The following is a 14,986-nucleotide window of genomic DNA, read 5'->3' on the forward strand; positions in this document are numbered from 1 at the left end:
CTACCGTCAAGATGTTTCTGTCAAATTAGGCTAATGATCTCAATCGACTGTTGATATACAGCGGAGTGGAAATAATTTAGATTCAGATCAGCCCGTAATTCACCATGGCAACAGGCCGGGGTGTTTCACGCCCCGCCGTGATTCAGCTGAGTTGATTTCGGTCTGGAAGTAACCTGGCTCTTTATCCGCGCATCCTTTTCAGCAACAAAAGCAGCCCGGGCAGATGGTGCAGCAGGCCGCCGCTGAGCAATGTGCGTAAAACCCTTGATTTGCAAGCCTCTTATCGCCTGATTGTTGTGAAGTTAACCTGAATCCCTTTTGAAAGGTGAAAGACGTGTCGGGGAAACAGACAAAACCCTCCGGATCCGTCGACAGCGCCGGGATTCTTCTCGCTATTCGGCTCAAACAGGAAATCCCGACTCAACTGAGATGTAATCCTGCAGCTGTGACCGACCGCTACTGTACTTTACTGAAAACAAACATTCACGACGGTGGAGCGGTTAGCGTTTACGCCTCAGTGCGAGAAGGTCCCTGGTTGGATTTCTGTACAGACCTCCATGTGTCTGCAGGGGTTTTCTCCATTCAGGAGGTTCATTGGAGACCCCACTTTAGTTGGATGTCTCCATAGGCGACCCTGTGATTGACAGGGTAAACCCCGCCTCTCTGCCAATGGCTGCTGGGAGTGCAGGATAAGCCTCCCCGATAATGAGATCATGAATTCTCGTTGATATTAACATACCATATTTTCACGACTATAAGGCTCACCGCACTAAAAGGCGCAGTCTCAGTTTTGTGTAACATTATTGTACTTAACACACACATAAGGCGCACCTGATTATAGGGCGCGGGTTTTATATACAATCAACGCCCACACTTCCACCTTTAACGTTCTCATGGTGTCCTCTACTACGTCCGCCTTACAACAACAACACACAAGCATACAAGTTTGGGTATTTAAAAATAGAGGGGAAGCAAAACTGAGTTTGGTATTCACGTTTTTTCCCGGGAATTTCTGATTTGAACATCTGCGCTAAATCTCCATCAAACATGCCCGGTTCACTTTCTTCACTGTCAGAGTCACTTTCGGTGCTGCGCGGCTCCTCGGAAATGATACCGGCTTTTGCGAAAGTCCGACCAACAGTGCCGGCAGACACGTTAGCCCGAGCATCTACAATCCATTTGCAAATTGTGGCGTAACTCGCCTGGCGCTGCCTTCCACTCTTAGTGAAACCGTGGTCTCCAAGAAGACTTTTAGTACCCCGTTGTACGTCTCGCTACCGTGCTGGTTCCCTTCTTCTCCACAGTGTGACTCACCGGGATGTCGAAAGTGAGCGGCACCTCGTCCATGTTGGTGACGTGGCTGGGCTGGATGTGTTTGTCGGCCATGTTTTCAAGGTTGTTAAAACAACGATGTTCTGCATAACGCACATACCCGTTCTTTTATATACAATCCACGCCCAACACTAACGTTCTCATGGTGTTCTCTACTACGTCAACGTACAACAACAACACACACAGGGCGCTCTGCACTATAGGGCGCGCTGCACTATAGGGCGCGCTGCACTATAGGGCGCGCCGCACATTTTGAAGAAATTCTAAGACTTTTATGTGCACCTTATAGTCGCGAAAATACGGTACTCACATGCAAATTTATTTTGTTTGCGCTTGCACCCCCCCTTTTATATACAATCCACGCCCAACACTAACGTTCTCATGGTGTTCTCTACTACGTCCGTCGTACAACAACAACACACACAGGGCGCACTGCACTATAGGGCGCGCCGCACATTTTGAAGAAATTCTAAGACTTTTATGTGCACCTTATAGTCGCGAAAATACGGTACTCACATGCAAATTTATTTTGTTTGCGCTTGCCCCCCCCCCGTAAAGTATCGATGCATACCCGATGCGTCGAGGCCACCGCCACAGAGCAACGTATCGACCGCGGCTTGATTAACGACAGCGGCCATCTCTGCCGCAATCTTCTCTCATTCCCCGGTAATCATGGTCTCACTCGCCCATCTGTCTGCTCCACTTTCAAACAACACCGTCTACCTGCCAACCCCCCGTCTGCGCCCGAAGCCCCGGTAATGATCCGCCCTGCCCTTGTTTCCCGGCGTAAAAATAGTCAGATACATAATTAACATCATCGCTCATAACAGCTCCAATAACTGACTGTCTTAAGGGGGATGAAAGATGAGTGCGCGGCTCATCTGACGGCAGAATGCTGTTAGTCCAGAAAACTCCTCAATCATCCCGTCTTAGCACTTCCTGCATGGCAACTGGAGGCCTGCCAAACACCGCCGCAGTTCTTTATTTGCACTTAATTTAGACGCTTCTGGCTTCGCCCGTTGTGTTTACGTGTCGGCGCATTGTATCTCGGCTCTCGTCCGTCTCCATTAGTCATTCTGGTCCTTTCTCGCGCCCCGTTTCCTCAACTATCCCTCCGCCGTTTGTCTTTCTCCTCCTTTTATTTACACCTCGTTCTGCGGTTTTTATTTGTCATTATTCATGTAGATTTCCATATTTCTATTCTCTTGTCACTTAAATGCATCTCTCGCTCGCCGGTGTGTTCGCTATTAGTCCGTCTGGCTGGAGGGGTTACGGAGTTCGGCGTGCTTTGCTTTTGCTATGAAAGAGATGCGGAGGCTCAACTGCTCGCCGGGCGTCTACTGTTACTATTTCTTTGAATATTTATGATGTTTGCAAATGACATTTTGATCTTGGACTCTGGCGTTTGCACATGACATTGCGATCTTGGACTACTGTGTAACGTTTGCAGATGACGTTGCAATTTTGGACCACAACGTTTGCAGTTGACATCGTAACCTCAGACGAAAACATTGCGATCTTTAAGTATGTTGTTTGCAATTTTGTACTACAAAATTTACGGATGACATTGCGATGTTGGACTATGTTATTTGCAATTTTGAACTATTACATTTGCAGGTGACATTGTAACCATGGACTACAACGTTTGCAGATAAAATTGAGACCTTGAACTATGTTGTTTGCAAGTGACATTATGATCTTAGACTTCAACATTTGCAGGTGAAATTGTAACCTTGAAATACGTCAAGACAGATGACCTTGCAATTTTTGACTATAAAGTTTATGGATAACATTGTAACCTTGGAATAAGATGTTCGCGGATGACATTGCGATCTTGGAATAAGGTGTTTCCTGATGACATTGTGACCTTGAAGTAAGTTGTTTGCCATTTTGTACAACGAAATTTGCGGATGACATTGCGATGTTGGACTACTGTATTTGTTGATGACATCGTGATGTTGGACTATGTTATTTGCAATTTTGGACTGTGACATTTGCAGGTGACATTGTAACCTTGAACTATGTTGTTTGCAAATGACATTATGATATTAGACTTCAACATTTGCAGGTGATGTTGTAACCTTGATATACGGCAATGCAGATGACATTGCAATTTTTGACTATAAAGTTTATGGATGACATTGCGATCTTGGAATAATGTGTTTCCTGATGACATTGTGGTCTTGGAGTATGTCGTTTACGATTTTATATAACGACATTTGCGGATGACATTGCTATATTGGACTACTGTGTAATGTTTGGTGACGACATTGCAAACTTGGACTATGTTATGTGCAGTTTTGGTCTACGACATTCGTAGACAACTTTGCAATCTTGGACGATGACGCGTGCGGATGACATTGTGATCTGTATTGAGAGCAGGGAACAGGTGGGGGGACATCTACACAGGTGGAGGTTTGACCGTGAAGGGAGGGGAATGAAGGTTAGCTGCCGTAAGATGGAATACATGTGTGTTAATGGGGGACCCGAGTGGAACGGTGAGGCTACAGGGAGTGGAGATGAAGAAGGTCGTGGATTTCAAGTACTTGGGGTCAACAGTCCTGTGAGGTGGGGAAACGTTGATTCAAATCCCAAAGTGGGAATAAATTAATTGACTGTGTGTCATTACTTATGTGAGTCCTACCCAGCACAGCAGTTTGATGGAAGTGCTCTATAAGGACCGACCGTGGTTTCAGTGTCTCGGCCAAGGTCACTTGGGCATGCAGACAGAAGGAGCTTGGAATCGAACCCTCCAACCGATGGGTATGCTCCATCTACCAGCTGAGCCACAGACACACATTATTTCGTGCCAGCGTTGGTGCGAAGGCCACTTCACGCTCCATCCAAAAGATTTAGACATGTATGCTCCGACATACCGCGGAGCCGGAGTCTCAGCGGCTCTGAATCGGAGAGAGAAATGGAGTCGACAAGCTTTCAGTCAGAATGTGGGCGGAGCTCGACTCCTACGGGCGCGAGGAAAAAAAAAACAAAAACCCTGCACCTCTGAAGTCATTTGCACAGAATTTCAGTAGAGATCCAGAGTAGCGTGTCACCAGACTCCCACCGAGGACCGTAATGACAGAGGTGACTCGGTGGAGGAAAGTATTATTCGTCGTGTTATTGCTAATGTCACCCTGATAATGATGATAATTTATTCCAGAAGAGGGACATTAAAAAAAAAAAAAAAAAAAGAAACCACCAGATTCCAACCCTTTCTTTTTTTAAATGAGAATGAATCAGGACAGCATATCCAGAGATGCCGAAGATCCTCGGGGAGGGAGTCATATGATTTCTTGGCCTTTGGAGCAAATGGGATAATTGTGATAGTGACCATGTCTGCCCGCTGATGAATTCTCTTTTTCCCGCCGTATTATGCAAAGCCTGACAGTTAAATCAGGGCACCGGTTTAATGGGTTTAACTGAACGGTAGGCCGGATGGTAGTTAGTTTAGACGACCTGGAACGAAAAACACTTGACGCAAACTCCCGAAATGTCTCGTAAATGTCGGTTCAGAAAATAAAGTTGTCTGCAAGGAAGAAGAACGTGAAGTTTGATTGAACAGAAGGTAGAAGAAGGTGGTACTGCATGTTTCCTGAATGCAGAGAAATGGAGAAAAGGAACCCCGATTTGGAAATTTTACGACACCTGAAACATTTGGACGTCCCTGAATTCATTCGATTTACTTTCTTTTGTCGCATCCTGACTCGATCCGTGCGAACGGACGCGAGCTGGCCTTCACAAACGCAAAACAGAAGACGACCCTCTCCGGGTCCATCGGTCGGTAAATCAGCAGAGAAGTCCGGTCAAATTTTATTTTCATTTCGCACCGAATCCCAACCCGGTTGTCTGACGCCACTTGGGTCTGGACCACATTCCAGGAAAGAACCCTGGACAGATCCCAGCTCAATGAGGCCGGCTTTCTGCCTCGACCGGTCGGGTAAAGAAAGGGTCACGGAAATGATACAACAATAGCTTAAATGTGGATACGAGGAAAAACAATGGAGAGACGGTACGTCCCCTTGAGAGTGCAAGGTCTCAGGAGACGATATGAGTTTGCTACCGTGGACATGTATGCTCGCTGTGAGACACTGGTACGGTGTGCTGTAGGGGTAACAGAGAAGTTCAAGGTGGGGGTGGGACTCCATCAGGGATCAGCTCTGAGCTCCTTCTTGTTCGCAATGGTGGTGGACAGGCTGACAGATGAGGTTAGACAGGAATCTCCACGGACCATGATGTTTGCAGATGACATTGTGGAATAGTTTGGCGGGTGTTTATGTTGTTTAGTTTTGGTCAGCATTTGTGAACAGCAGTATGGCTTCATGCCTAGAGAGAGTACTAAGATGCAGTATTTGCGTTGAGAATGCTACTAGAGAAGTACAGAGAAGGTCAGAGGGAACTGCATTGTGTTTTTGTAGACCTAGAAAAGCATAAGACAGGGTGCCAAGAGAGGTATTGTACAAAGACGTCTGGAGTGGCAGAGAAGTATGTTAAACTGGTGCAGGACATGTATGCTCACTGTGAGACAGTGGTACGGTGTGCTGAAGGGGTAACAGAGGAGTTCAAGGTGGAACTGGGACTCCATCAGGGATCAGCTCTGAGCCCCTTCTTGTTTGCAATGGTGATGGATAGGCTGATGGATGAGGTTAGACAGGAATCTCCACGGACCATGATGTTTGCGGATGACATTGTGATCTGTAGTGAGAGCGGACAACAGGTAGAGGAACATCTAGAGAGGTGGAGGTATGCTCTGGAAAGGAGAGGAATGAAAGTTAGTCGCAGCAAGACAGAATATATGTGTGTGAATGAGAGGAACTCGGGTGGAACAGTGAGGCTACAGGGAGTGGAGATCAAGAAGCTGGAGGACTTCAGGTACTTAGGGTCAACAGTCCAGAGCGTAGGAGAGTGCGGAAAAGAGGTGAAGAGACGGGTCCAAGCAGGTTGGAATGGGTGGAGAAATTGTCAGGGGTACGAAGAGATAGAAGACTATCAGCCAGAATAAAAGGAAAGGTGTACAAGACAGTGGTGAGACCAGCGATGATGTTTGGACTAGAAACTGTTCCAATGACCAAAAGACAGCAGGCAGAACTAGAGGTTGCAGAGATGAAGATGTTTAGGTTCTCTTTGGGAGTGACCAGGATGGAGAGGATCAGGAACAAGTCTATCAGAGGAACAGCACATGTTAGATGTTTTGGAGAGAAGGTCAGAGAAGCCAGACTGAGATGGTTGGGTCATGGACAGAGGAGGGATAGAGAATATATTGGTAGACGGATGCTGGAATTGGAGCTGCCAGGCAAGAGGTCTGGAGGAAGACCAAAGAGAAGATTTATGGACGTCGTGAGAGAAGATATGAAGGTAGTTGGTGTGAGAGAGGAGGATCCAGAGAATAGGGTTAGATGGAGAAAGTTGATTTGCTGTGGCAACTCCTGAAGGGAAAAGCCCAAAGGAGAAGAAGAATCTGTCACAAGGGTGCAGGACATGTATCACCGAGACAAAGTGATGATTGAGATGTTTTGGACATGAACAAAGGAGTGTTCGTCCCCAAACCATGGTGAAGATCTGGGTAGAAGGTTGCTGAAGGTGAAGCTGCCAGGCATGAGGTCTCGAGGAAGACCAAAGAGAAGATTTATGGACATAGTGAGAGAAGATATGAAGGTAGTTGGTATGAGAGAGGAGGATCCAGAGAATAGGGTTAGATGGAGAAAGTTGACTCCCTGTTGCGACACCTGACGGGAAAAGACCAAAGAAGAAGAAGAAGAAGAAGGAGAAGAAGACCGTGGATCCATGAGGGACGGGAGAAGCTGGAGAAAAAGTCGAGTTACCGATCGCCGTTGCAGCTTTGCGGTTTCAAAGAACGTGACGGGACGAGCTTTTGTCTCAGGCTCTTTTTTTAATCAAGGCGTTTCACATGAGCGGAGGAGAAGCTTCCTCTCTTCGCCCGCCAACTAAATGCAACGTTGCAGCTTTTATTCGGAGGAATCTGCTCCGCCGCTGCCGTCACATTGTTTTCTTTTGACCTCCATCAAACCGGGGATGAAAGTCAGAACAGCGACACGAATGAAAAATACAAAAAAAAAACAAAAAAAAATACACAAAGGGATTTTTATTTCTTTTTTCTTTTTTTTTTTTTCTACGCTTTTCTTCTACGAAAGTAAGTTTTAATAATCGGGACCTGAAACGGCGTCGCGATGCAGATCGATGCCGTTCATGAACAACCGAAGGAGAAAAGACGGCAGAAAGTAAAGCGCTGGTAGGAAGATGGACTCCTCAGTCCTTCTGGAGAAGATGAAGATGCCTTCAGGCAGGAAGGTTCTCCTGCCTTGTGAGGGTCATTTCTCCTCCAGGAGAACCGGTGAAGGTGCAGGTCTCTTCTTGATCCAAAGACCGTTTTTTAAAGCAGTGACGTTCATGTCTCTGCCAAAGGAACATGGTGGACATGGAAGATGGACACGAGTTACAGTATCTGGTGATGATGTGGGTGGAGATGGAAGTGGAGGTGGAGATGGAAATGGAGGTGGAGGTGGAGATGGAGATGGAGGTTTAGGTGGAGGTGGAGATGGAGGTGGCGATGGAGATGGAGATGGAGGTGGAGGTGGAGGTGGAGATGGAGATGGAGATGGAGGTTGAGGTGGAGATGGAGATGGAGATGGTGATGGAGATGGAGATGGAGGTGGAGGTGGAGGTGGAGGTGGAGATGGAGGTGGAGGTGGAGATGGAGATGGAGGTTTAGGTGGAGGTGGAGATGGAGATGGAGGTGGAGGTGGAGGTGGCAATGGAGATGGAGGTTTAGGTGGAGGTGGAGATGGAGGTGGTGATGGAGATGGAGGTGGAGGTTTAGGTGGAGATGGAGATGGAGGTGGAGGTGGAGATGGAGGTTTAGGTGGAGGTGGAGATGGAGGTGGCGATGGAGATGGAGGTGGAGGTGGAGGTAGAGATGGAGGTGGAGATGGAGATGGTGATGTAGATGGAGATGGAGATGGAGATGTTGGGGTGCAGATGTGCTACAGTTTATCCGTGGGTGTTTGTAAGTCTGACAAACAACACTGTTCAGGACCATCTGCCCTGTTAATGGAGGAGCTTGGAGGTGCCAGTAGATACTTTGATAGCAACCTCTGAGTCTACAGACATCTGTGTGTGTGTGTGTGTGTGTGTGTGTGTGTGTGTGTGTGTGTGTGTGTGTGCGCGTGTGTGTGTGCGTGTGCCGGTAGAGACGGCCCCATCTGTTTGCATTGTTTCTCCCTGATTGCTCGGCTTTCACTGAACTTGTATCCGTTTTTTTTTTTTTTTTTGAAGAACACACCCACACGCGCATACCTACCGGCGTGAACACACACACACACACACACACACACACACACACACACACACACACACACGATTAGGGTAATTGCGTAGTATAGAGTGCATTACAAGCACAGATGTGTGTTTGGAGAAATAAAATACAAATAGAAAACGTATGAAGGATCAGTGATGGTTGTTGTTTCAGGATTTCTGTTGCCAAGCAGCCACGTGTGTTGCAATACGGGTTTCATTGATTGATCGATTGATTGATCGATCATCTTCCAATGAACCTCCTGCATGATGTTTTCGGACTGCGGACCGGCTCCAGGCGCCGCCGTGACGCCGGGTTTCTTGTTTATATCTTAGAAAGATTTAACATATCTAATCCCTTTCGCTTTCCTGTGTCAAATCCTCTTTCACAGAGTTGCTTCTTGGTGTTCGCTGTGTGTGCAGTGTGTGTCCTGTACCGTGACGTCAGTGTGTGTGTGTGTGTGTGAGAGAGAAATAAGCCGGCGTCCGACTCCCGGGACTCTTCGAGAAGGCGGCGGGTCGAAAGGTTAACAAACTCCCGCCAATGCTACGCGTCCGTATGGAAATGTTGAAAAGCCAGCCGGTCTTTATTTCCATTTGTCTTTCTTTAAAGCGTCTATAGAAAAGGGAAAAACGGGTGTATTTCTGCTTTTTAGCTGGAAACGGAAGAAAATAAAACGCAAACCAAAACGAGATTTTGACCCCAAGGGGGGGACCTCGAACGCCGTCTCCGCTCTTATTATTCAAAAAACAATAAAGCTTTTTTTTTTTTTTCCCCGTAAATTGAAATGTGAAACAAAAAAAAAACAAACAAAAAAAAAAAAAAAACGCCTATTAATAGCTGAGAGACCTCCCCGGAGAAAAACAACCGCGACACTTAGCATGCAGGCCGAGTGTGTGTGTGAGTGTGTGTGTGTGTGTTTTCTTTCAAGATAAAGCGTCCGAAGCCCAATCTCGGCGAGGGAGGCACGGCAAATCCTCCGCCGATGAGTTTCGGACACGTGACGGCCAAATGAAGGCTTCACGGTTCGTCAAAGCCGCCGCGGTGTTTCTTCCTGCACGCCGGAGTCGTGCATCTAGAACTGGACCTTGACCTGCACAGTGACAGGGTGACCTTTGACCTATGACCTATATCTATATGACCAGTGAGGGTAAGCAGAGTAAATGGGGGAGTGAGTGAGTGGTTGTATGTTACTACAGTAAACCCTTGTTTTTCGCGGGGGTTACGTTCCAAAAAGAACCCGTCATAGGCAAAATCCGTGAAGTAGAAACCTTTATTTTTTTTCACGATTAGGGAGGTTCTGGTGTCTGCGTGAGGTTCCTCAGGGTTCTCGCCGAGACCTCGGCTCGTCCGGACGTGTGAATGAGAGGCTGAACGGTCGCTTGTCTCAAATCCCGTCAAAGAAAGGGTGTATTGTTGTTCGTCTCCGTGTTACATTTGAATCGGTGAGCCAATGTTTGCAAATCGCAAATGAAAAGGTGAAGTGACGTGGCTTGATATGACGTGAGCGAGAGGGTGAAAGGTCAAATGTGTTAAAACAACATTGGAATGAGAGTGACACGTGAATGAGAGGCTGAATGGTTTCTGTAAGACGTTTGAATGAGAGGGTGAGGGATACTTTTCTTGTGTGTTTCTAGTTTAGAACAAATAATCAAGTGAAAACTACGTATTACAGTAAACCCTTGTTTTTCGCGGGGGTTACGTTCAAAAAATAACCCGTGATAGGCAAAATCCGTGAAGTCGAAACCTTTATTTTTTTTCACAATTATTATACAATTAAATACTCTATATTGCCATCGTCCTTATGTGTTTTTCTTCCTTCTTTATGGAACGAACGGAAGATTAATTCCGTAATGCCGACCTACAGCCGCATAGCTTTTAGCTTCCCTTAGCATGTCCAGAAGTTTAACTTTATCTGCGATAAATAGCATCTTCCGCTGCCTTTTGGGCCCTTTTGTCGCTCCAGAGCGTTTTGTCAACATTATGGGTTTTAGAGAAACTCGAAATTGCAAGAGAATTTGCACGTACGTCATGTAAATTTGTCAAGCTGTTTTACGTACATGTACATATTAAACTGCAACGTTATTGACGCACAGGTAGAGAAGAAGCGGAGTGACTTTTTAGCCAATCAGAATGCAGAACACAATGCACCATGCAAATCCGTGAAGTAGCAAAACCGTGAAAAGTAAACCGCGTTACAGCGAGGGATCACTGGATATGAGATTTGAGTGGGTGAGTGAGTGAATGGATGAATAGTCGCATCTGTACAGGACTGTCTCAGAAAATTAGAATATTGCAATAAAGTTCTTTATCTTCTTTAATGCAATTACAAAAACAAAAATGTCAATACATTCTGGATTCATTACAAATCCACTGAAATATTGCAAGCCTTTTTCTTATTTTAATATTGCAGATTAAGGTTTACATCTTAAGAATTGTCAAAAATCCTATCTCAAAATATTATCATAAAAAAGTAATTTTTGATTTTTTAATTGCATCACAGAAGATAAGGAACTTTATCACAATATTCAAATTTTCGGAGACAGTTTTATCCAAGTGATTTTTGAGCGAGTGAATGAGTGATTGAATGGTTGAATGTGAATAGTTGTATGCCTGACGTAGACCATAACAAATAAATGAATATTTATCATCGTACACGGGCAATGTTACGGTTTCCCGGTTGCCGGAAATTCCCGTTCTTACGGATCTGCGGATGAGACGTCCGCCTGTCGACGTTCGCCTCGACCTCGTGGGCGTTTCGGCCAAAAGGCAGTGTTTTTACAGTAGAGCGACAAACATTCCCTGCCAGCAAACAGAAACACGCTCGGTAAACACGACTCGTCGCACTTCCCTTTTGTGCCGCCGTTCGTAGAGGGGCCCAATTCATCCCCTGCCCGTTCATTTGATGTTGATGAAAGAGCGGATCAAATCGGATCAGATCAATCGGATCAAAGACCGTCTGTGTGAAGTGGGGAACGGCACATATGATGCACTCTGTCGCAAACCTTTATAGTTTGATCAGCATCTTCACAGGAACTTATCAATTTCAGAGGAATGTGGTTCGTCAGCAGTATCTCGTGACCGACGTCCTCCACGACTAAATCTCAACAAAGCGAGGGAAAGGATGCGGGAGCCGGAGCCGCCGTCTGCGTTGGACTGGCGCTCCTGATCTTTACTGCTCAGATGGAGAAGTTCTAAGAAGTCTTCAAACTGAAGTTCATTCCAGGATGTAGACTCCTCCAGGGGAGCCTTTTGGGTTTGCATCCCCACTGGCAGTGAGGAACATGGTTGGGACCTGTGGGGCGTGACATGTATGCTTAAGTTCAATCGTCGAAGAAGACGAGGAAGCTTTCCAGATGGACTATCTGATGGTTGAGGTGTTTTTATCTTCTCCCTCCACTGCAAAGAACTCAGTTAGCCGTTAGCGAGCCCCGCTCTTGCGGATGTTCCCCTGCCGGTCACGTGGCAGGCCAGAAGAGCTCGCACCTCATCGTCGCTCCGTTGCTCAGCTGCCCCGGTAACAGCAGGTTTTGAAAACGGCGCTCCTGCAAGACACACCTGGTAATGGACATGGCTTACGAGTTCCACCGATCCCCTCCATCACGAGTTCCTGCGGAACCGTAAAAAGCCCCTTCCTTCTCGGAACTGTGCTCCCTTGTCCCTGTTTCCTCTGCTTCCAGGATGCTACGAGGAACCCAGTTCCCGAGACGGTTCTCGGAATTCCAAAAAAAGCTTTCCGGCGCGAAAGCGTCTCGTGTCACCCGGCCGTCCTTCTGGTTCTCCTGCTTTCCAGCCAGGCGGAATAGATACCCGGTGAGAAGGAGGCCTCTCGAGGCGGGGCGCGTGGAAAAAGGCAGAGCCGATCGACCGGAGTCCACTTTGTGCTTTCCCACAGGTCAGATGAGGCATTCTTTACAGTGCCATGGCCGTTCTGCATCCCCCCACCACCGCCACCGCCGGACACAGAGGCATGTGGGTGTTTTTCGAGTGTGTGTCTGATGCGATGGGCATGACGAACATGATACATCTCATCACATGCTTCTCCTTAGCGGATTAACAAGCAGGGCCCCGGCAGCGTTTATGCCAGTGCTCCTGCGGGGACTGGCTTTGTGCAGGCGAGGGGAAAATTCAATCACGGCCGGGAGGAAGAGGAACGGTCCGAATGAAACGCCGCTTTGGCTCCGTTGCCGTGTCGAACGGCTGTTTTTCAAAGCTGCAAATGAGGAAAGGGAGTGCAACTTCTCAATCTTTCCCACCGCACATGTTTCTCGGCCCTTTTGCGGGCAGAGATGGACGAGGACTTTGAACCCGCCTCACAGGTGTTTTACGGTCGTCTTCGTGGATCCGAACCCCGGGAAGGCAAAGGGCAGATTCCCAAGAATCGACTTTGGCGACTCTGCGGAGTCACCATGTTCTCCTGGTGTCTGCGTGGGGTTCCTCAAGGTTCTCCTTGCAGTCCAAAAACATGCAGGACATAGAGGGTGAACGGTTGCTTGTCTCTGTTTGATGTTTGTATGACAGAGTGAACCGTTGTCTGGCGCTTCTTGGCCAATCACAGCAGGGAGAGGTTCCGGCGCCCCCTCCGGTGACCCTGATTGGATAATAGACGGTATAGATAATGAATGAACGAATCCATGGGCTCAGCTTTCCTTGTTTCTGGCACCTGACTTGTACCTCCTGCAAGGGCCAAATCTGAGGGACCTTTGGATTCATTTTGGTAAAAACCAGATCTCTGTTGTTTATTTTTAACCGGTGCAGCTCATGTCAAGGCGCCCTCAATAGTCTGTAAATTAGGGTAAAAACAAACAAACAAATAAATATATGTGTGCATATACAGGTCACACTTGTTTATAAACCGCAGATGATATGCATAGATACTGTATACATAAGAAAGCTTGCAAGAATCTGAGAGTGACATAACTTGGCACAGAAATGTTCACCAGAAACACCTTCATGATAATGATAACAACAAAAACAACAACAACAACAATAATAATAATGATTATAATAATAATTATGTATTCAAAGTGAGTACAAATTCAAGTGAGAGGGATTAATAGTATGTAGTAGGGAGGTACCGTAATTGCCAGTGAGCTCACCTGAATATAAGCCACACCGGCTACAAATAAACAAATGAATCAAACATTTGTTTATTTGTACAAACATAGGCTGCACTTGTCTTTTAGCCGCAGGTGCCCACGTTGACATATTTACATCGAAAGATTTTTTTAAACTTTTGGTTAAATGCATACTAGTAACATCCAAAAATACACACTGGAAATGCCTGGAATACGGCTAATGAAGATTAAAAATAAATGACACAAGGAAAAGTCCATCCATTTTCTATCCCTGCTTTGTCCCACTCCAGCCGACGGCTATCTCAGTCTTCCTCCTGCGTATTAAAACCGTTAAAGTCGTCTTCCTCGGTGTTGGAATTAAACAGCCTCAGAATTTTACGCTCATTTCATCGGTCCGATGTGACCGGGCTAAATGTTTTGGTGGCGCGGAGCTGATTAGCCCCCCCAAAAAAGCCGTAAATCATCGTTGTTTAAGCCGGAGTGGAAAAAGTAGAGGCTTATTTTTAGGGTTGTTACTTTTTGGGATCAAATTTTCCTTGAAATGAATACACGTGACTATCTTACACCTTCAGAAACCTGAAGGCGCTCATCCTTTCTCTGGTCGACCACGACTTCTCGGGTGCAGCTCAGAATTCTTTTCCAGAGTTGATGTTTTTACACCCGGCCGATGCGTTGGAACTTTCTGAGAAGCCTTGAAGGAGTCATCTTCGCCTTCACCGGCAGCCGTCCTGACCTCAGATTGCGCACCTATTTCAAATCTCATCGCCAAACATTTTGTATCATTTCAATGCGGTTCGTAGCGAATCTGGCGGGTCGGGAATAATCCTCCTCAAAGTACTTTATCTGCTAAGCCACTCCGGGACTTTAAGACGCAGCCTCTGCTGTATCTCCCAACATCTCCAAGCTCCAGATGGTACACTGGGCGCATCTCATGAAAATGTCCCTGAGGCCCTTTCTTTTTTTTTTCTTTTTTTGCTTCCCCATCTCTGTGAATCATTTAAAGGAGCACGGATCATTTGGTTTGGAAATGCTCAAGAAGTGGTTTTTACTATTATACATATATATATAAATGTGTGTGTGTGTTTATGCGTTATTTCCTTTCGGTGTCGCTCAAAGGCAGCCCTCCGATGAAGCTGATCTGAGTGATGAGGTGTTTTTTTTTTTTTTTTAACACGTCAACAATTTCATCTCAGAGGGTTTGGAAATGTGAGAAAAAGACAATGTTAGCCTGCATCGTCATTCATTCGTCCATCGGACGTCCAGTTAT

The sequence above is a fragment of the Fistularia commersonii genome, chromosome 26 (genome assembly GCF_037954325.1).
Source record: "Fistularia commersonii isolate RoL2024-O1a breed Wild chromosome 26, RoL_Fcom_v1.0, whole genome shotgun sequence".
Lineage (NCBI taxonomy): Eukaryota > Metazoa > Chordata > Actinopteri > Syngnathiformes > Fistulariidae > Fistularia > Fistularia commersonii.